Consider the following 24,338-nt stretch of genomic DNA (forward strand, 5'->3'; position numbering starts at 1 on the left):
GTAAGGAGTTTGCGCTTTCTCCCTGCTGATTTGTGGAATTCCTCTGGGTGCTCCTGTTTCCTCTCATATTCCAAAGTTAGGCTTAGTGAGCTGTGGGCATGCTATGTTAGCACCAGAAGGATGGTGAAACATGCATAATCCTCACTGATTTTGTTTGATGCAACCATAAGACATAGGAGCAGAATTAGGCCATTCAGGCCATCGAGTCTGCTCTGCCATTCCATCATGGCAGATCCCAGATCCCACTCAACACCATATACCTGCTTTCTCGCCATATCCTTTGATGCCCGACAGATCAGGAGACAAAAAACTTCCACCTTAAATATACCCATGGACTTGGCCTCCACCACAGTCTGTAGCACAGCATTCCACAGATTTACTACTCTCGAGCTAAAAATAAATTCCTCCTCATCTGTTCTAAAGAGTCGCCCCTCAGTTTTGAGGCTGTGCCCTCTAGTCCTGGATAGCCCCACCTGAGGAGGCATCCTCTCTATCTCCACTCTATCTAGTTCTTTCAACATTCGGTAGGTTTCAATGAGATCCCGCCTCCCCCCCCCCCCCCCCCCGCATTCTTCTAAATTCCAGTGAGTATAGGCCCAAAGCTGATGTTCACCCCTTCATTACTGGAATCATCCTTGTCAACTGTCTCTGGACTCTCCAATGACAACACATCCATTCTGTGATATAGGCCCAAAACTGTTGACAATACTCCAATTGTGGCTCGACTAGTATCTTATAAAGCCTCAGCGCTATCTCCTTGCTTTTATGTTCTATTCCCCATGAAATAAATACCAACATTGCATTTGCCTTCTTTACCACCGACTCAACCTGTAAATTAACCTTCTGGGGGTCTTGCACAAGGACTCCCCTCTGCACTTCTGATGTTTGAACCTTCTCCCCATTTAGTTAATAGTCTGCATTACTGTTCCTTTTACTAAAATGCATTGTCATACATTTCCCAACACTGTATTCCATCTGCCATTCTTCCGTTTCATTGCGACAACTAAACTTTTATACTTTAAGAATAAGAGGTGATTTCATTGTAATGTCCAACATTTTTTGGGACTGACGGAGTTGATGCAGGAATGGTATTACTCTACCTGGGATTTCTGGAAAAGAGAGTCCTGAGTCAATACACGATTCGGTCATACTGGACAGTTTTTTTTATTTAGAGGTACAGCACGAGCCCAGGCCCTTCCAGCCTAACAAACCCATGCCATCTAACCCTCTGGCCCATACATCTTTGGGATGTGAATGAATGAATGAATTGACTTTATTTCTTACGTCCTTCACATACATGAGTAAAAACCTTTATGTTCTGTCTCCATCTAACTGTGCAATCACAGTAATTTATAATAAACAGAACAGTCAATATAACAGAAATACACTTAGTGTGAGTTAATCAGTCTGATGGCCTGGCAGAAGAAGCTGTCCTGTTGGTCCCGGCTTTTAGGTTGCGGTACCGTTTTCCGGATGGGAGCGGCTGGAATAGATTGTGATTGGGGTGACTCAGGTCCCCAATGATCCTTTGGGCCCTTTTTTCACATCTGTCTTTGTAAATGTCCTGAACCATGGGAAGTTCACATCTACAGATGTGCTGGGCTATCTGTACCACTCTCTGCAGGGTCCTGCGATTAAGGGAGGTACAGTTCCCATACCAGGCAGTGATGTAGCCAGTCAGGATGCTCTCAATTGTGCCCCTGTAGAAAGTTCTTAGTGGGAGGAAACTGGAGCACCCAGAGGAAACCCACACAGCTACGGAGAAGACACACACACTCCGTACAGACAGCAGCAGGAATTGAACTGGTGCTCTAAAGTATAAAGCTAAATACTAAGATACAAAGCCACCCTAATACTAGTCAAAAAGTTTCTTCAGCCAGGGGGAAGTAAAACTATATAACTTCATTTGATTACTATATTGAACAGAAATCAATAGATTCTGAGATAGTAAGGGATTCTTTGAGTTATGGGGTCCGCATGGGAAAGTGATACCAAGGTAAGACATTAAATGGCAAAGCAGGTACAAGGAGCCACATTGTGGTACTTCAGTGCTCCCAGGTACCTGCTTTCCCCTGAACTCCATTTCACTCTCCTTTTCAGAACACCACAGGATCATTTCTCCCTCAAATAATTCTCCATCAGACCTCCAGTTCTTATACCCCTAGCATCGTCAGCTCTCCTAATGCTTCACCTCTGCCTGTGGGTGCCCCTCTCTTCACCCAAATTCAAACCTATCTTATTGACATGCAATTAGAATCAAAAAGTATTCACTTGATTACTTTCACGTACTTTGGACACATTTTTTTTAAAGTTGTTGAATGTTTGAGTGTTTGAAATGGAGCAGCAAACAAGGCCCCATAAAGAAGAACATGATCCTCACTCTGATCAAGTTTCAGCCATGTTGATGGAGAGGATCACTGACAGGTCACTGGGGAGAACTCCCTCACTCTGCAGTTAGTCAGCAGATCAAGGGCAGGCAGAGACTTGATTCACTGCCCTATTTGAACAATATCTAAGATCACTGCTCACTGATTTTTCAATTTAATAAAATTATAAAATGCCTTTTCTTAAAAAAAATTAAAAATTGTGACAAAAATTGAACTAATCCTTGGAGTGATTCAAAAATGCAATGCATAATTTGGAAAGCAGCCTTGGTTATTCTTGAAGGGTCTTGACCCAAAACATGAACTGTGCATTCTACTCCACAGATACCGCTGTTCCTCCAGCATTTTGTGTCTGAGTTTCCAGCATTTGCAGAATCTCGTGTTTTTGATTATTCATCCTACTAAGGTTTGCCTTGCTGCAAATCACTTGACTATCCACCTCAATAGTGACATCTTTCTTGCAGTAATTCTGCACAAAGCAATGATCTTTCCCTCTAACTCCCAAAAGCAAAATGCAACATTTTTCATACAGGACTGCAGCAAAAGCCCAGCCATGGGCACCTGAACCAGGGAAAGCATGGACTATCACAGATGCTGACTCTGACCTTGAAAACTTGACAGGAAACAACTTGAGCTGTAGAAGGAAATTTATTATCAAAGTACATTTATGTCACCATATACTACCTTGAGATTCATTATCTATAGGCCAACGCTCAATAAATCCAGACTAAGAGATACACTAATGATTCAGAGGCCAAGTGAATAAATGCACTCTTCTCCAAAGAACCAGAAAAAGTACTTACACAGTTCCAGAGCACAACATGCCAGTTCCTGAGCAACCAAAACAGCGACTGAGTACTGGAAGAGTATACGTGAGAAGTTTAAAGCCAGACTAATCCCAGTGGTGAGAGGAGCGCTTACGAGCTGTGACACCTGGACTGGGAGAGCAGCTCCAACAAATCCCAGCAGCAACATCTGAGATCTCAGTTTAGAAGAGCATAATCCACTAGAAACAGCAAGGATACTGCACTGAACCTTCAAGCTCCCAGGCCGCTGGTAGAGGACCCAAGATTGAGGGGGAAATGTACATAGACACCACCCATAACTGATGAGAAGTTTAAATAACATATTATTTATAATTAATAAAATTATATACACAAACACACACACAGAATTGCTTTGTACTGCTGCCACAAAGTCAACAAATTTCACAAGATATGTCAGTGATATTAAACCTGATTCAGATCACTCAATGTCAGCAAGACCAATGAGCCGAGTATCACTTCAGGGAGCGGAAATGAAGAAAGCACGGCAGCAGCTATACTTCATTAGAAGTTTGCTAAGACTCAGCATGACATATAAAACTCTGACAAATTTCTACAGATGTCTGGTGGAGAGTATCTATATCCTGGTACAGGAACACCAACGCCTTGAATGGAAAAGCCTACAAAAAGAAGTGGAGACTGCCTAGTCCATCACGGGTAAAGCCTCCCCACCACTGAGCACACCTTCATGGAGCATTGTCAGAGGAAAGCAGCATCCATCACCAGGGACCCTCACGACCCAGGCCATGCTCTCTTCATGCTGCTGCCAACAGGGAGAAGGTACAGGAGACTCAGGAGTCTCTACCAGTTTTCAGAAACAAGCATTACCCCTCAACCATCAGGCTCCTGAATGAGTGGGGGATAACTTCACTCAACTTCACTAGTCATCACTGAACAGCCTATGCAGTCTGCAGCCTATCTATTTATTTTCAAGGACTTTTCATCTCATGTTCTGAATATTTATTTATTTATTATTATTTCTTTCTGCATTTGCAGAGTTTGTTGTCTTTTACACCTTGGTCATCCGCTCTGCTGGTGCGGTCTTTTACTGATTCTATTACGGTCATTGGATTTATCAAGTATGCCCACAAGAAAATGAATCTCAGGGTTGTATATGGTGACATATGTACTTTGACAATAAATTGACTTCAAATTTTGATTACTGATTTCAATCTCATTCTTAGGCCTTTTCCCCATATCCTTTGACACCCTTACCAACCAAGAACCTACCAACCTCCACTTTGTTGTCTAGCAATGCAGTAAAGCAAAATCGCTACCTTGATCCAAGTGTCTAAGTTATTTGAGTTGGGTGGCATTGGGTGTACGTTGGGGATGGAAGATGAGGCTAACAGCCGTAATGAGGCAATTTGCAAATGCAATCTCACTCTATGTGTAAGCAACTAATGTAACATCCAGTGATCTTTACGGTGCAAATGTCAAGAATGCTCAAAGTTCAAAGCAAATTTATTACCAAGGTATGGACATGTCACCTGATATTGTCCCAAGATTCATTTTCTTGTAGATATTCACAGTGCAACAAAAAATTACAATGGAATCAATGAAATACCACAAAGACTGACAAGCAATTGTCATAGAGTTACAGAAAAGTACAGCACAGAATCAGGCCCTTTGGCCCATCAAGTCCATGCTGAACCATTTAAACTGACCTGCACCAGGACCATTGCCCTGCCACCCGTGTACCATTCCAAACTTCTCTTCAATGTTGAAACTGAGCTCACATGCAGCACTTGCACTGGCAATCATTCCACAGGCTCACCACTCTCATGAAGTTTCCCTTCATGTTCCCATTAAACTTTCCACTTTTCACCCTTAACCTAGAGTTGTAGTCCCACCCATACTCCACTTGCAATTACCCTATCAATACCAATCAATTTTGTATACCTCTATCAAACCCCCTCTCAATCTTCTACTTTCCAAAAAATAAAGTCCTAAACTATTCAGGCTTCCTTGTAACTCAGATCCTCCATCCTTATAAATTTTCTTTCAACTTTACTTACATGTTTCCTGCAGGTAGCTGACCAAACAGTGCAAATACAAAGATAATGATGATTAATAAATAAATAATATCGAGGACATGAGTTGTAAAGTTCTTGAAAGTGTGTTTATGGGTTGTGGTGAGTGGTTACCCACATTGGAAGATGGTTGATAGGCAATAGCCCCCCCAGCCCTCCCACCTAACTATACATTTCATTAAAAATCACAAAACTACCACTGCTCCTATCGGCTTTGAAACCAAGCAACAGAAATGTCTGCCAGCAAGGGTCATAAAACAACATGAAGATATCCACCATCTTCAAGAATATAGGATTTGGGATAGAGAAACAAAAAAAATGGACCTAGTTACCCTACGCAATTTTGGAGGCAAAACGCTTAAATTGACAGATTAGTAATTCAAATGATGAGAGTTTAACTGTCACCAAGGCAGTGTGGAGTTCAAATGCATTTAATTTAAAATTTGAATAAATAACCAGTCTAAATGACACAGACCAGGGAATCTGCCAGACAGGTGAAATGGACCCTTATTTTTGTTCTAGTTATGCTTCATGGGGGTGGAAATCTGCTATGCCTTATTGATCAGGGTATATGCGGCTGAAAGCAGAGCTTAAGGTTCAGGGTTCTTTTGAAGACCCTGACCTGGAGTTACACGATGACTGCGGTTCTTTGCGGGAATGGGACCCTCTCTCGGGGTTTCACAACTGACCGGTGTTCGGCACGCCAAGGGCTCGGCCTCAGAGTTCAGCTCGCCTTCAGAGGTCCGAGGTCTCGCGGTTCTGGAGACGGGTAAATCGAAGGTCAGTGTCTCAGCACGAGATCAGAGTGTTGTCATGGGAGCTGGAGGATCTTTGGCTGTATGCTCAGAGGCCCCAGATCTCTGGGCACAGAGCTCAGAAAAAGCGACACAACGGACTTTTAACATCATAGACCAGTGAGTTGTTTGCTACGTCTCCCCTCTCACTGTGAAACAGAGGGGCCTCTTTCTTCTTTATTAGGGAGAGAGAGAGCGAGAGAGAGAGCTTGTAGTATGTCGAATGCCGGGTGAACAATGTAGTCTTTAGAGTAACTGCAGCTCTGTGTCCTTAATGTTGCTTTGCTCACACTTGAGTGCTCGGTGGCGGGTACTGATGCTTTTTTTGCCAGTGGGGGGTGGAGGGGGGGAGATCGTTGCTTGCTGCCACTGAGGAGGGAGGGGAGCTGGGGGGAGGATTTTGGGGTTCTAACATTTAACTGTTGTTCATTCTTTGGGGGTACTCCTCTGTTTTCATGAATGGTTGCGAAGAAAAAGCATTTCAAGATGTATACTGTATATATTTCTCTGATATTAAATGTACCTTTGAAACCTTTGAAGACCCACGACCCACAGCCAGTTCTTCAATTGCTTTTGAAGCATTCTGGTATGTCACTCAATGATATCAACACTGCTTAGTTCAAAGATGAAAAGAACAAAACAAGACGACGATTTGGCATTGGACTGAGCACCAAACAAATCACTCCTAGCCCCCACCCTGATGGCCTGCAAAACCCTCACCAAAACATCTGAGGAATGGTGCCCGAGTAACTGTTCTTCCAATCTAGACAATTCAAGCACAGGTGACATTAAATGCTGGAAATGCTCAGTTTGGCAGACAGTAATCCTGGAAAGAGAAAGAGTTCATATTGCAGGTCCATTATTCTTTGTCAGAACTAGAGAATGAAAACAAAGACAGTTTTAAGTTTCAGGGAAGGAGGAGACCAAATAATATCAAATGTCAAAGGCAAAGTAAATTATCCAAGTACATGCATGTTTCCATATACTACCATGAGATTCATTTCCTTGTGGGCATTTACAGGAAAATAAAGATATGTAGAATCAATGAAAAACTATACACAAGCAAAGACCGACAACGTGCAAGACAACTTGTACAAGTCAAAATAACTACCAAGAACTTAAGTGAGTGAGTCAGTTCAGAGCTGAGGTGAGTGAAGTTATCCACGCCAGTTCAGAAGCCTGATGGCTGTAGGGTTATAACTGTTCCTGAACCTGGAAGGGTGGACCTAAGGCCTTGAACCTCCTGCCTGATGATGGTAGCGAGAGAAGAGCACGGCCTGGATGGTGAGGGTCCTTGATGATGGATACTGCTTTCTTATGGCAGCACTCCTTGTAAATGTGCTCAGTGCTGGAGAGGGATTTGTCTGTGATGAACTGGACTGAATTGACTTTTCCATTTCTGGGCATTGGTGATTTTAAACCTGGCTGTGATAAACAATGACAACATGAATCTCGAGAAGTTTGTCATTTTCAGGTGACATCAGAATCAGGTTTATTATCACTGGCATGTGCCATGATATTTGTTAACTTAGCAGCAGCAGTTCAATGCAATACATGATAATATAGAAGAATAACTAAATAGCAGTAAATAAATCTACGAGTATGTATGCATATTGAATAGATTAACATAGTGAAACAGAAACAATATAAATTTAAAAAGGTGAGGTAGTGTTCATGGGTTCAATTGTCATTCATGAATCGGATGGCAGAGGGGAAGAAGCTGTTCCTGACTCGCTGAGTGTGTGCATTCAAGCCTCTGTACCTCCTTCCTGACAGTAACAATGCCCTGGGTATTAGGGGTCCTTAATAATGGATGTCACTGTCTGAGGATCGCTCCTTGAAGATGTCTTGGCTACTACGGAGGTTTGTACCCAAGATGGAGCCAACTCATTTTATGACTTTCTGGAGCTTCTCTCGAAATGTTCTCCATGGTACACCTATAGAAGTTTGAGTGTTTCAGTTGACAAAGCAAATCTCTTCAAACTCCTAATGAAATATAGCCACCATCTTGCCTTCTTTATAGCTGCATAAATATGTTCGGACCAGATTAGATCAGAGACTTGACACTCAGGAACTTGAAGTTGTTCACTCTCTCCACTTCTGATCCCTCTATGAGGATTGATTAATGTTCTCTCATCCTACCCTTCCTGAAGTCCACAATCAGCTCATTGGTTTTAATGACATTAAATACAAGGTTGCTGCAATACCACTCAACAAGCTGGTATATCTTGCTCCTGTACGCCCTTTCATCTCCATCTGAGATACTACCGATGACGGTTATATCATGCCAAATGATATGGCAGTTAGAGGCTGATTATTAAACACCAAGTACACTGCAGATGCTGTGGTCAAATCAACACGTACAAAAGCTGGATGAACTCAGCAGGTCGGGCAGCATCCATTGAAGATAATTATGGCTGATCATGTCTCTTTGCATTGTCTGTTGCTGATAGCGAGGCTGTGATATTTGCCCAGCAAGCCTTGCTGTGCTAATCAAAATCAAACAAGAAACTAAGTCAATTGAACACAGACAACCAGCAGAAATTACCGCCTCTGATACAGACAGAATTAAAGAGAAACTTATCCAAAATTAGAAGATTCAAATCCAGTCTGGAAATAGCAATACACACAGCACACACAAAACCACTAAATCAGAGCAACACACACAAAACACTGGAGGAGCTCAGCAGGTCAGGCAGCATCAATGGAAGAGTAAACAGTCAACATTTCAGGCCAAAACCCTTCATCAGGGTTGGATGAAGGGTCTTAGACTGAAATGTTAACTGCTTACTCTTTTCCATCGATGCTGCCCGAGATATAAAAATAGAAAACCTACAGCACAATACAGGCCCTTCAGCCCACAAAGATGTTCCGAACATGTCCTTACCTTAGAAAATACCTAGCCCTCTATTTTTCTGAGTTCATGTACCTGTCCAGGAGTCTCTTAAAAGACCCTATTGTATCCATCTCCACCACCATTGCCGACAGCCTATTCCACACATTCACCACTGTCTGAGTAAAAAACTTATCCGGGACATCTCCTCTGTACCTACTTCCAAGCACCTTAAAACTGTGCCCTCTTGTATCTGCCATTTCAGCCTTGGGAACGATCAATGCCTCTCCTCTTATACACCTCTATCAGGTCACCTCACATCCTCCATTGCACCAAGGAAAAAGGCCAAGTTCACTTAGTCTATTCTCATAAGGCAACATCCTTGTAAATCTCCTCTGCATCCTTCTTATGGTTTCCACATCCTTCCTGTAGTGAGGCGACCAGAAATGAGCACAGTACTCCAAGTGGGGTCTGACCAGAGTTCTATATTGCTCTAACATTACCTCTCTCAGCTCTTAAACTCAATCCCACGGTTGATGAAGGCTAATGCACCTTATGCCTTCTTAACCACCGAGTCAACCTACGTTGCTTTGAGCGTCCTATGGACTCCGACCCCAAGATCCCTCTGATTCTCCACACTGCCAAGAGCCTTACCATTAATACTATATTCTACCACCATATTTGACCTATCAAAATGAACCTCCTCACACTTATCTGGGTTGAACTCCATCTGCCACTTCTCAGCCCAGTTTTGCATCCTATGAATGTCCCATTGTAACCTCTGACAGCCCTCCACACTGTCCACAACATCAACCTTTGTGTCATCAGCAAATTTACTAACCCATCCCTCCACTTCCTCATCCAGGTCAGTTGGGAACTCAGGACCTGCGGAGTTCCTCCAGCATTTTATGTGCGTTGCTTTGGATTTCCAGCATGTGCAGATTTTCCTGTGTTTGTGTCTGACTAATCAGATCCTGGAGATGGTGTCCCAATCTCCTCCAACACAATCACTTGGTATGGCCCATGTCACAGGCAGGACAGACTACAAAAGGGTGGCCGCACAGGGGTATACATGCTGGAGGGAATAGCCCTTCAACCTCTCCCCTTGAACTTCAGACCAGTCACAATGACATCAGGTCAAATATGGGCCTATTAAGGTCTCCAATCATCCAGGATGTGCCCTGTTCTCACTCCTACCATCAAGGACGTACAGAAGCCTGAAGACACACACTCAAACTTTCAGCAGTAGTTTCTTCCCCTCCACTATCAGATTTCTGGATGGACAATGAACACTACCTCACTATTATCTTCCCCTTCTTTCACTACTTGTTTAAATTTTATGTTTATTATAACTTTTAGTTTTAAAATTATGCATTGCAATGTACTGTTTGGGTGGTGAGGTGGAGATACATCTCTACCAAAGGAGTGTAAAGCACTCCTTCCCTCTGCTAGCCTGCAGGTCGCCCCTGGGCAAGGTGTAGCACCTGCCTAGCACCCCACCCCCCCCATCCCGATCAGAATCACGTGAAGCCGTGGGAGCAGGTGGTGGATGGTCATACGAGCAGCCGGTGCATATCACATGTCCTGGTTATGCAACCTCTGACACCAGGCAGACAATCTCTGAAGAGTATTGATAATGTGTGAGGTCACCCGACCTGTAAAGACACTGGCCCAAATGGCAGCAATGGCAAAACAACTTTGCCAAGAACAATCACGGTCATGGAGAATATGATCATCCTGGTCAAATGACACGGTACACGACGATGGATGAATGTGCTGCTGCTGCAGAACAACAAATCTCATGACATATGCCAGTGATATTAAAACTGATTCTGATTATTTAAAATCCAACACCAACCACCCCCAGATGATGCATCAGCGTTTCATCATGTAAAACAAATCCACTGAAATCAGCGAGCACAGACTGTATTATACCACCCTACTACACATAATGGGGCTTCAATGTCTATCATCAAGAGTGGCTTAGGAACACCAACAGTGACTGTCTGTTGAAGGACGTCACTGTTAAATGAACAAACACAATGCTGGAGGAGGTCAGTCATCATCTGTGGAGAGGACTGATAAAAGGTCTCAGCCTAAAACGTCAACTGTTTATTCTTCTCGTTAGATGCTGCCCGACCTGCTGAGTTCCTCCAGCGTTTTGTGTGTGTTGTTCTGAATTTCCAGCATCTGCAGAATCCTGTGTTGTACTGTTAGATCATGTCTGCACCAGACAATGAGTGAACAGACCATAGAGATGAACCTGCCTGACCTCAATATTACCAAAGTACCCCAGGCAGGTACATCTGTCCACAATAGCATTGGTGGATGTAGCCACTGCACTACATACCTGGAGAACTCCTACCTTCGCAACAAGGACGCTCTCCATGATGGCACTACAATCTTGCAAAAATGGGACAGACTCAGAAGGGTATGGGGAACAAAACTGTGGACCATCAGCAGATATATCCAGCACCACACACTGAACCCACAGTCCAGCATATCACTTACTCGACCATAATCGTCAACACTGGTTCAGAGGGGTACAGAAGGAAAGAACATTAGGTGCTGCTAATCGTGAACGACCAGGAAAGTCAGAACTGAGCATCTCAAATCAACAATCAAAGGTTCTAGCGCTGTGGCCAAGTGGATGACAATCGAACAGGAAACAGGAGAAGGTAGCTCTAAGACCTTCCTGGACCCCAAACCAGAATGCTGGAGATGAGGCTGAAGCATTAGCAGCCATACTCAGCCAAAAGTGCTGCACAAGTGATCCATTTCAGCTTCCTCCTCAGCTCCTCACTACTATTCGAAGCCAGCCATCAGCCAATTTGATTCACTCCACACTCGGTGGTCACTTTACTAGCTCCGCCTGTACACCTGCTCGTTAATGCAATTATCTAATCAGCCAATCACGTGGCAGCATCTCTATACAGACACAGTCAAGAGGTTCAGCTGCTGTTCAGGCCAAACATCAGAATGGGGAAGAAATGTGATCCAAGTGACTTTGACTGTGGAATGATTGTTGGTGGTTTGACCATCTCAGAAACTGCTGATTTCCTGCAATTTTCATGCACATCATTCTCCAGCTTACAGTGACTGGTGAGAAAAACAGTGAGTGGTAGTTCTGTGGATGAAAACGTCTTATGAATGAGAGGGGTCAGAGGAGAATGGCCAGGCTGGGTCAAGCTGACAGAATGGTGATAGTAACTCAGATAATTATGTGTTACAGTAATGGTGTGTAAAAAGGCATCTGTGAATGCACAACACATTGAACCGTGGAGTGGATGGACTACAGCAGATCACCGTGTGACCAGAGGCCACTTCATTAGGTACAGGGGGTACCAAATCTCATCCTCTGCCTAGTCCCATCTTCCTGCACCTGGACCTTACCCCTGAAAATATCTCCCATCTGTCGGAACCTGGAAATGCAGGCACAGAGAGGACAATAGTGCATCAGGATAAAGATGGCATGAGTGAGAGAATCAGACCTTACTGTTCTGTTCATTTTGACCGACATCTGAAGGTTAACTTATGAATACATCATCTAGAAATGCACTCTGGAATTTAGACTATCATGGAATGATTTGATCAGCATTCTTGGTATATTAGTCAAAACTTGGTAGAGAGAGAAACTATCTCAGTTAATTGCGAAATCCAGGACTAGTCATAGAGCACTATAGCACCAACAGGCTCTTCGGCCCATCTAGACCATGCCAATCTGTTATTCTGCCTGGTCCCATCAAACTGCACCTGGACTATAGTCCTCCATACTTCTAATTCTTTCTCCACCCCCACCCCCCCCAGTCCTGATGAAGAGTTCCAACCTGAAACACCGATTGTTTATTCTGTTCCATCGATTCAGCCTGGCCTACTGAGTTCCTCCAACATGTTGTGTGCGTTGCTTAGATTTCCAGCATCTGCAGATCTTCTTGTTTGTGCATCCTCCCATACCCCTAACCATCCATGTACTTGCCCAAACTTCTCAAACTTCACACTTGCACCACCCTGAGTGAAAAAGTTCATCCTCAGGCTCCCCGTAAATATTTCATCTTTCACCCCAAACCTATGATCTCCAGTTCTGGTGTCACCCATCTCACCAGCCTGCATTTACCCTATCTACACCCCTCAGAATTTTGTATACCTCTGCAAGATCTCTCCTTATTCTCCTGCACTCCAGAAAATATGAAATGACCAGGAGGCACAGTCCCGTCAGGAGCTATCTCTGTCACTCAAAGGGTGGTGGGAGTGTGGAACGAGATGCTAGCAGAAGTGGTAGATGCAGGTTCAATTGTAACACTTGAGAAGTTTGGATAGGGACATCATAGACAGATCACCATATTAACCCATGAGGAGGGGTGTTTGTATGGTTAGTTTAAACAGACTAATCAAACCAGTAACAGGAAAAGGTGGCTCCAAGATCTTGGTCAGATTGACCCAGTGCCCACTGTAAACTTCAAGACCCGTACTCCAGAACCATCTGCACCTCCAGCTATTCCATTTCAATGCAGAGCTGTTTTCAAATAGCAGACCAAGTCCGACCTTGCTCATCAACGAATCTACTCTCAATCACCAACAATGTAATGGGCACCGTTGACAATGCTTCAAGTGACACGTAATAGTCAATAATCTGCTCATTAGGGCCCACTTTGGATATCACCTGGTCTACTCAGCTCCACTTATTTGCAGCTTTGAACCCAAAATGGAACACTGAGCTGAATTTGAGATGCGACTAGAGAGTGACGACTTGTGACATCGAGCAGCACAGTGTGGTAGTGTAGCGGTTAGCATAATGCTTCAGAGCAGGGTCTCCCGAGCTGGGATCCACAGACCTCTTGTTTAATGGTACCGATTCATGGTAGTTTAAAAAAAAGGGTTGGGAACCCCCTGCTTTAGAGCATCAGAAGTGAGGTCAGAGTACAAATCATGCTGCTGTCTTTAAGGTGTTTGCATGCCCTTCCCGTGACTGAGTATGGTTTCCTCCAGGCTCTCCTGTTTCTCCCCACATCACAAAAAGACGTACAAGTTAGGATTGAATTCAATTCAATACACCTACTGACATAACCAATCGACACATGATGCAATAGCCACAGCTCCACACAGGAATGCTTATGTGAGAATGCTGTTCTTGGGCTACAGTTCAGCATCCAACACCATAATCCCCTCCAAACTTGACAAGAAGCTCAGAGACCTCAGCCTTCACCCTGCCTTGTGAAGCTGGAACCTGGACTTCCTGTCAGATTGCCAGCAGGTGGCAAGAGTGGCTACTTCACTTCTGATCCTTAACACAGGAGCCCCTCAGGGCTGTGTCCTAAGCCCCCTCCTTTACTCTCTGTACACCCGTGACTGTGTCGCCACCCACAGCTCCAATCTGCTAATGAAATTTGCAGATGCTACTACATTAATTGGGCTAATCTCAAGTAACAATGAGGCAAGCCTACAGAGAGGAAGTCATCACCCTGACACAGTGGTGTCAATAAAACCTCTCCCTCATTGTCGCAAAAACAAAGGAGCTGGTCGTGGACTACAGGAAGAATGGAGACAAGCTCAACTCCATTGACGTCAATGGATCTGGGGTTGAGAGGGTGAACAGCTTCAAGTTCCTCAGCATCCACATCACCGAGGACCTCAGATGGTTTGCACATACCTGCTGTGTGGTGAAAAAAAAGCACAACAGCGCCTCTTTCGCCTCAGACGGCTGAAAAAGTTTGGCATAATCCCCATATCCAAAGAACTTTCTAAAGGGGCACAACTGAGAGAATCCTGACTGGCTGCATCACTGCCTGGTATGGGAACGGTACCTCCCTCAATCACAGGACTCTGTAGAGAGTGGTGCGGATAGCCCAGCGCATCTGTGGACGTGAACTTCCCACTATTCAGGACATTTCCAACAACAGACGGGTAAAAAGGGCACGAAGGGTCATTGGTGACCTGGGTCACCCCAACCACAAACTGTTCCAGCTGCTACCAACCGAGAAACAGTACCGCAACATTAGAGCCAGGATCAACAGGCTCCGGGGACAGCTTCTTCCACCAGGCCATCAGACTGATTAATTCATGCTGATACAATTGTCTTTCTAAGCTACATTGACTGTTCTGTTCTATATCTTCCTGTACATACTATTTATTACAAATTGCTATAATTTGCACATTGCACATTCAGGGGGAGACGTAACGTAAAGGTTTTTACTCATGTATGTAAAGGATGTAAGAAATAAAGTCAATTCAATTGATTCGTCACAAGGACACTGAAACATAACAGTGTCATTTTGCATCAATTCAGATCAGAGAGGATTGTTCTGGGCAACCTGCAAGAGTCAGCATGCCTCAGGCATCAACATAGCATACAAACCCTAACCAACCGGCAAGTCTTTGGAACTGCAGCATCTGGAGCAAACTCACTAAGTTCCAGAGAGAACATACAAACTCCTCACAGACAACAGAGGGAACAAAACCCTGATCAGCGATCGCCCGTACTGAAGTGTCGCACTAATCATTGGCAACAAGTACGAGAATTTTTCTCTCTCTTCAAAGCAAGGAGTGCTGGTAAAACTGAAGTGAATGGATCTCGAGGGGGAAGAGCACTCTGCCGATTGGAGTCATGCCTCACACAAAGGGAGATCGTTGTGGTTCATGATGAATCATCCCAACACCAGGACATCCAAACTATTGCTCTTCAGTGCAGCATCCTACAAACAACCATCCTTGGGGGCGTGACCTCCCTTCCATCACAAGGTCAGGGTTCAAGATGCTCACTAGTGAACTCATAATGTTCAGTTCCATTCGTAACTCCTCAGCAATAGACATTCTCCACGCCGGCATACAGTGACACTCAGGTATGGAATGACACGTGGAAACATAAGGGCCTCAGAAGTAACACATACTGACCAACTCCAGTAACAAAGTCACTTACCCTTAACATCTGAGGATGGCACGAGAGCATTCTGACTAGTACAATCTCTTTACAATATCACCAATCCAGGTTCAATTCCCACTGCTGTCTGTAAGGTATTCCCCATGATGGCGTGGGTTTCCTCTGGGTGCTCCAGTGGCTGCCCACATTCCAAAGACATACAGGTTAGGGGTAGCAAATCTATTTATTTATTGAGATGCAGCATGGAAAAAGCCCTTACAACCCACAACACTCACAATCCGAGACTCTCAAGTGACAATTTACAATGACCAATTAACCTACCAACCAGTATGTCGTCGGATCATGGGAGGAAACCGGAGCACCCGGGTGGAAACCCACGCGGTCACAGGGCGAATGTACAAACTCCTTACAGGCAGCAGTGGGAATAGAACCTGGGTTGCCAGTACTGTAAAGCATTGGCCTGACCACGACACTACCATGCCACCCCCACAGTACGTGGGCATGCTTTGTCGGTGCTGGAAGCGTGTTGACACTGACAGGCTCCCAGCAGATCCTCTCACTGTATTTGGTCACTGATGCACCTCACTGTTTTGATGTACACATTCATTTCTCTACCGTCACCAAGCCCCCCCATCATTATCATCCAAGGGATCATAGCCGACCAGATACTCTGCTGAGGCAGCCTCATCGATGTGACTGCAGACGCAAGTCAGACAGCCCAAGATCGTTCTACCATCTGAAAGTCACAAGCTAGAACAATGATGGAACATTCTTGATTTACCTGGACAAGTTCAGCTCCAACTACTTTCAAATTCACCACCACCCAAGACATTGCAGCCTACTTGATCGACACCATCCTTAACATTTAATCTACCTGGGGCAACAAAGTGAATGATCCGCAGTTACTCACCTATAATATTCCAATAGCAACACACGAAGCCATCAAGAACAAGGGTGAAAATGTACAACCAGTCCTTTTGGATTCAAAATCTTGAGCCAGCCTACCTCATAACACTGGCAATACCTTCAAAAGGAAGACTGCAGGAGTTCAAGAGGATGGGATTAGCAAGGACTAGATCAGCTAAAGGGCCTATTGTCCCTGCTGGTATGCCTCTACTCTGAGGAGTTTGCAGTCAAAACTTTGACAAACTTCTATCGATGTGTAGTGAGAGTATATTTACTGGCTGCCTCACAACCTGGAATGGAAACATCAATGCCCTTGAAAGGAAAATCCTACAAAAAGTAGTGGATATGGCCCAGTACATCACAGGTAAAGCCCTCCCCACTACCGTGCACATCTACATGCAGCACAGGTAGTCCCCGAGTTACGAACATCCGACTTACGGACAACTCGTACTGACGAACCGAGGAAGGAGAACGCCTTCCGCCATTTTAAGTCGGATCGTGACGCCATCTGCCATTTTAAGTCATTGCCGTTGACACTGTATTGAGTGTTCTGTAGCGGTGTTACATGCAGCGCTGCAATGACACGGAGTCGGTGAGCTGCAGTTAAAAGAGGTTTATTCAAACTTCGCGGCCTCGCTTTAAAGCCTTCCTGATCCTGCCCTCCCCAGGCAGGAATGCTGTAGGGGGGCACGTATTCACGGTCCTGTCCCGCACACAGGCTTTTCCCCTTGCTGGTGAAGCAGGCTTGGCGCCCTCTTTGGGACCGGCCTCAATGCCGGCGTGCGCCGCTTTGTGAGCCGGTTCGAGTGCGCTGGGAAGTGGGTCGCCACATAACCCCCCCCCCCCCCAGAACCGACAATACACCCCCCAATGTCCACAGTCTGGGTCAGACTCCGTTTGGGAGGTGCCTGAATCTTGACTGGCTGCGCCACGTCCACATGGGCCGGTTTGAGTCGGTCCACCGTGAAAACCTCCTCTCTCCCCCCAATGTCCAGCACGACTGTGGACCCTTGTTTCTGATCACCGTAAACGGCCCCTCGTAGGGCCGCTGTAGCAGTGCCCGATGTCTGCCCCGCCATACAAAAATGAACTTACAGTTTTGCAGGTCTTTGGGTACGCAGGTCGGGTTCTGCCCATGCTGTGAAGTGGGTATGGGGGCCAGGTTGCCGAGCCTCTCGCGTAGTCTGCCCAGGACTGCTGCGGGTTCTTCCTCTAGCCCCCTTGGGGCTGGTATGAACTCTCTGGGGACGACCAGGGGTGCGCCGTACACCAAATCGGCCAACGAGGCGTGCAGATCGTCTTTGGGCACCATGCGGATTCCGAGCAGGACCCAGTGAAGCTCGTCCACCCAGTTAGGCCCTTTGAGGCGGGCCATGAGAGCCGACTTTAGGTGACGGTGGAAATGCCCCACCAGGCCGTTCGACTGTGGGTGGTAGGCAGTTGTGTGGTGCAGCTGTGTCCCCCAAAGGCTGGCCATAGCTGACCACAGGCTGGAGGTGAACTGAGCGCCTCTGTCGGAGGTAATGTGGGCCGGTACACCAAAGCGAGATACCCAGGTGGCAATCAGTGCCCGGGCGCAAGATTCGGAGGTGGTGTCGGTGAGCGGGACCGCCTCTGGCCATCTTGTGAACCGGTCCACGATAGTCAGGAGGTGCCACGCTCCTCGCGACACTGGCAGGGGGCCCATGATATCCACACGAATGTGGTTGAAACGCCGGTGGGTGGGGTGGAACTGCTGCAGCAGAGCTTTGGTGTGTCACTACACCTTGGCTGTTTGGCAGTGCATGCACGTTCTGGCCCATTCACTGACCCGCTTGCGGAGTCCGTGCCAAACGAACCTGCTGGCTACCATCTGGTTGACCTGATGGAGGGGTGCACTAAATTATAAATGGAGTTGAAAACGCGCTGCCACCAGGCTGCCGGAACGACGGGGCATGGTTGGCTGGTGGTGACGTCACAGAGTAGGGTCCTCTCACCTGGGCCTACAGGGAGGTCCTGGAGCTGCAAACCAGAGACTGCAGTTCTGTAACTAGGGATCTCCTCGTCTGCCTGCTGCACCTCCATCAGTGCTTCACAATCTACCCTCTGGGACAGGGCTTGGATGTTAGGGCGGGAGAGGGCGTCTGCCACGACATTGTCCTTGCCCCAAGACGTGCCAGACATCCGTCGTGTATTCGGAGATGTAGGACAGATGTCGCTGCTGGCGGGACGACCAGGGGTCGGATGCTTTCATAAACGCAAAGGTAAGCGGTTTGTGGCCCGTGAACGCGGTGAAGGTCCTACCTTCTAAGAAGTACCTGAAATGCCAGATTGCCAGCTATAGCGCCAACAGTTCCCAGTCGAAAGCACTGTATTTGAGCTCGGGTGGTCGCAGGTGTTTGCTGAAAAACACCAGGGGTTGCCAGCGCCCCTTGATGAGTTGCCCCAGAACCCCACCGACTGCCGTGTTGGACGCGTCCGTAGGGACATCCGTTCTGGGGTGCACTAGCATCGTGGCGTTCGCCAAGGCTTCTTTGGTTTTAATGAAAGCAGCGGCACACTCCTCGTCCCAGGTAACGTCCTTGCCCGGACCCAACATCAGGGAGAACAAGGGGCACATGATTCAGGCAGCTGAAGGGAGGAAGCGGTGGTAGAAATTTACCATATCCATGAATTCCTGAAGGCCTTTGATTGTGTTGGGTCGGGGGAAATGGCGGACCACGTCTACCTTAGCGGGCAGAGGGGTTGCCCCGTCTGTAGTGATCCTGTGGCCCAGGAAGTCAATGGAGTCGAGCCCAAACTGGCATTTGGCCAGGTTGATTGTCAGGCTGTATTCACTCAGTCAGGCATAGAGTTGACAGAGGTGGGACAGATGCTCCTGACAACTGCTGCTGGCTATGAGGATGTCGTCCAAATAGTTGAAAGCGAAGTCCAGGTCGCGTCCCACCGTGTCCATTAACCGCTGGAACGTCTGTGCGACATTCTTTGGGCCGAACGGCATGCGGAGGAACTCGAAAAGGCCGAAAGGGGTGATGAGTGCCATTTTGGGGATGTTGTCCGGATGCATCGGGATTTGATAGTGTCCCCGGACAAGGTCTACGTTGGAGGAGATCCGTGCGCCGTGCTGGTTTGCTGCAAAGTCCTGAATGTGCGGCACAGGGTAGCGGTCCGGTGTTGTAGCCTCGTTCAGCCTGCGGTAGTCGCCACATGATCTCCAGCCCCCTGATACTTTGGGCACCATGTGCAGGGGGGAGGCCCATGGGCTGTCGGACCTCCGTATGATCCCCAATTCCTCCATCCTCTGGAACTCCTCCTTCATCAGTTGGAGCTTGTCCGGAGGAAGCCTTCGAGCACGGGTGTGGAGGGGTGGTCCCTGGGTCGGGATGTGGTGCTGTACGCCGTGAACTGCGGTGCCAGAACTGATGGGAAATCCGCCAGGACTCTGGAGAAGTTGTTGTCCGACAGCATGATGGAGTCTAGTTGTGGGCCGGCAACAGGGCTTCACCAGGGAGAACGTTTAAAAGGTTTCGGCGTGTACCAGTCTCTTCCTGGGCAGGTCGACCAGTAGGCTGTGAGCTCGCAAAAAATCCGCTCCCAGGAGTGGTTGGGCTACGGCAGCCAGTGTGAAGTCCCACGTGAGCCGGCTGGAGCCGAACTGTAGCCGCACCGTACGGGTGCCGTTGGTCCTTACTGTGCTGCCGTTCGCAGCCCTCAGGGTGGGACCCGGTTCTCTGTTGCGGGTGTTGTAACTCGTCGGAGGTAAGACGCTGATCTCGGCTCCGGTGTCGACCAAAAAGCGCCGTCCCGACTGCTTGTTCCAGACATACAGGAGGCTGGCCCTGGCGTTTCCCAGGAACTTGCAGGGCGGGCTACAGCGGCGGGCTTCTGCGCCCCACCGCTGGTGGTAGAAGCACCATTGTTCATTGGTCTCCTCACCCCTGCCTCTGGGGTTAGCAGGCTCTGCGGCCGGGCCTGGTCTGGTTTGCTGCTGCAAGCGTGGCCTGGTGATCTGTGCGACGGATGCCCCACTCTCCTTCTTGGCTTTCCACAGCACGTCCGCCCAGGCCACCACCTTCCGGGGGTTGCTGAAATCCGCGTTGGACGGCAGCAGGCGTATGTCCTCGGGCAGCTGCTCCAGGAATGCCTGCTCAAACATGAGGCAGGGCTTGTGACCTCCGGCCAGGGACAGCATCTCGTTCAGCAAAGCCGACAGTGGCCTGTCTCCCAAACCATCCAGGTGCAGTAAGCGGGTAGCTCGCTCACGCCATGAGAGTCCGAAAGTCCTTATGAGCAGGGCTTTGAATTCTGTGTATTTGCCGTCCGCTGGGGGCAATTGTATGAACTCCTCAACCTGGGCGGCTGTCTCCTGGTCGAGGGAGCTCACCACGTAGTAGTAACGTGTGGCATCCAAGGTTATCTGCCGAATGTTGAATTGGGCTTCTGCTTGCTGGAACCATTAAACCTGTCTCAGTGCGGTGGTCCTTAGGACCCAGCGAACCTCGGGAGCCGGCACAGCTCAGGACCCGCCGCCCGCAGTACTTCTGTTCCACTGACGGGAAGCGATCACAATTGAAAATAAAGTGGAAATATTAAAGTGTTTGGAAAGAGGTGAAATGCCATCGGTCAATGACAAAGCGTTAGGCTACAGTCGAATCATTCAACGATCGGAACAATTTTAAAGGATAACGGATATAGTGAGAATAATGGAGCATGGGAAAGGCCCTGCCCCAATGAAAGCTACAATTATTACTAAGCAACGCAGTGGTTTAATTATTGAAATACGTATGTTTCTTAAGTGTTTTATATGCATAGAAAGGTAAAATATATACTATATACTAAGACAAACACTTGACTGACACTAAATAATACCTGATGTACTTGTTCTGATTTACGTACAAATCCGACTTAAAGACGTACGTAACCCAGGGACTGCCTGTATTGTCACAGGAAAGCAGCATCCATCATCAGGGACCCCACCACACAAATCATGCTCTATAAAAACACAAAATACTGGTAGAACTCAGCAGGCCAGACAGCATCTATGGAAGGAGGTAGTGACGACGTTTCGGGCCAAAACCCTTCATCATGCTCTATTCTTATTATCAGGAGAAAGGTGCACAGGACTCACGTCACCAGGTTCCAGAACCGTTACTTCCTCTCAACTATCAGACTCTTGAACCAGAGGAGACAACTTCACTCGCCCCATCACTGAACTGTTCTCATAACCAATGGATTCACTTAAGAACTCTTTACCTCATGTCTGTGATATTTATTACTTATTTACATTATTTAGTTCTTTAAAAAATATTTACAAGTCTTTCATGGATTCTATTTGGTCATTGGATTTATTGAGTAGGCTTGTGAGAAAACGAATCCCAGAGTTGATTATGGTAACACATGTACTTTGATCATTTACTTTGAACTTTACTGATTTGTCCACAAGCATCAATTTGCAAGTAACGATATTTCTTTTTATTTTTCGCTGGAGTAAATAGCGACCAGGTAATACCGAGTGGGCAATGTTGGAGTTCTCATTGAAAGATGCAGCGCTCGCTCAGCACTGCACTTCAGTATCAGCCTGCTCTCGCAAGGTTCTGAATCGAGTCAGAACACAACTGTTCGTTAACAGACGCTGCCCGACCCGCTGAGTGTTTCCAGCATTTTACTCAGGGGAAATGCCTCCCTGGGCAAGTAAGTAGGGACGGCTGACCCGCAGCGGGATGCGGCTCCGGAACCGTCCTCAAGGAAACGGGGTGAGAAACGGCACTTTTTAAAGCTTTCACGTCCCAGTGGTGAATACACTACAACCTAACGAGTCGTGTCGGGAATGACAGCTCGAATAGCCAAGCAGAAACGCAGCCGCCCAATTTCAGTCACAAACCCAATCGGCAAGGGGTGGCGAAGGCGGGACTTCGAACCCCTTCCTGCTCAGATTTGGTTGTCTTGCCTACAAAGTTCAAAACGTGGTTTAAATAATTGCACAAGATCTCCAGGGAGCGTCACCAAACCGCGCAATACAAGTCGCACCCGATAGGAAAAGTTGCCATTCAAACAACACTTCAGAAAAAAAGCAGAAACACAAAATCGCTAAATAAAATTTAGAATTCGTCCGCAGCAACATGAATAATCTGCGCGCACTTTTAACTTAGAACACGATCTCTGGCCGGAGGAGGGATGCAGTTTACAATTTTTAATATTAAAAAACATTAAGGAAATCAGCGTGGTTGCCGAGAAAGATCTACTTACTACTGTATAAATATACAAAGCAAGAACGAAAGGTTTTACAACCGTATTGGACCGACCAAACTACGCCACGTCGAAAATACAACAAAAAAAAGTATAAGCAAATTTAAGGCGGTAAAGTTGCGTTAACCATAAAATGTTTAAAATTAAACAGTACAATTAAAAAGCAGATGCAACTCCTCTCGAAATTAAGCCAAAGCTTCAAAATACTTACAAGATTTTCAAACGCGTGTCCAAATACAAAACATGCACTGAAAGCTGCACTACGGATGCCGAGACTGAATTCCTAGTCTTTAATTTTTTTGGTAACTACTCGATCGTTTTTTTTTTAAGTACGTGTTAAAATTATTTCAAGGCTCTATCTTTGGAAGGTAAAGGCAGCGATTAGATTAAATTACTAAAAATAAAATCGCCAGAACTACTTGGTTAAAAGTATGATAAAAATGATTAAAAACAGGTTAGGGTACACAAGACTCGTGTTTCCAACTGAATTCCTCCCACAACCCCCTCCCCCCGACTAAAAACTATAATGAAAATGAAAGACACTCCCCTAAGCGTGTCGAACACCAAAATACAGGCCCCATCCCCCTTTCAAAACCCATGCCTGCTGTAATGCAGAGAGAACTGCACAACTTACCAAATGGTTTGCAAATCCCTTCTCGAGATTCTCCTTGATTAGAGTTGTGATTTATTTGAGATGGGGGGGGAAAAAATCCTCCGCTCCTCACAATCCCAGAGCGAAACGGAAAGGCTCTTTGGTCTTTAGCGAAAACAGTTGGCAACAGTTGTTCCAATAATGATGATATATTTTGCTTTCTTATGCGTTCTTTTCCTCTTTCCCTCCTTTCTTACAGAATTGCAGTTGAAAATAAATTAGCTTCTTGATGTGCAATGCTGTGCAAACTTAAAGGTGATGCGCCTTTTTTTCTCTCTTTGTCTCTTTAGTTTCTCTGCAAACCTTAAAGCTTTGAAAATGCAATTGAATGTGCTAAAATATATATTATATGTGTTATCGTGGAGTGAATGTGGGGAGCTTTTTCACTGCTGCTGGTCTTCTCCCTCACAAAAAAATCTAACAACCGGTTGCAACCAGTTCTTACTGGGAGATTCCATCTTCATGTAACCAGCCGAAAAAAGACGGAAATTCACGAAGCGTCGCCGAAGCCTTCGCCCCTCAAATCCTTTTATAAAAATGAAATATTATATCATTAATACATTTGAACATTTAAATTATCTCATTTGTTCATATTTTGGGGGGATGGTATTGATATTAGTTACGGTTTATTTGATTCTATTGGCTTATTACTGTTCATTTAAAAAAGAGAAGCCTCACACACACAAACCCTCCCCTTTTATAACCAACGCCTGTTCCAGATTTGATGTTTTTTTCCCTCTCTACCAAACATATTTCCGGGGGGGGTTGTATGAATCAATTTATATACCGTATTTCCATCTCATGTACCACAAT

At 46.2% G+C, this 24,338-nt stretch overlaps 1 protein-coding gene across 2 annotated transcripts in view; it reads right to left on the reverse strand.

Annotated features, from left to right (window-relative positions):
* LOC132389253 (exportin-1-like) overlaps positions 1 to 24,041 on the reverse strand; it is a 134,438-nt gene extending 110,397 nt beyond the window's left edge. Inside the window, exon 1 of one of the 2 annotated variants that reach the window (XM_059961752.1) lies at positions 23,508 to 24,041. The gene's annotated coding sequence lies outside the window, so the exon portion shown is untranslated. Of the gene's footprint in view, positions 1 to 23,084; positions 23,353 to 23,507 lie in introns of those variants that run through there. The other variant, XM_059961757.1, reaches the window with a different exon arrangement.
* Positions 24,042 to 24,338: the final 297 nt, after the last annotated feature.

Source organism: Hypanus sabinus, chromosome 2 (genome assembly GCF_030144855.1).
Source record: "Hypanus sabinus isolate sHypSab1 chromosome 2, sHypSab1.hap1, whole genome shotgun sequence".
NCBI classification, from domain to species: domain Eukaryota; kingdom Metazoa; phylum Chordata; class Chondrichthyes; order Myliobatiformes; family Dasyatidae; genus Hypanus; species Hypanus sabinus.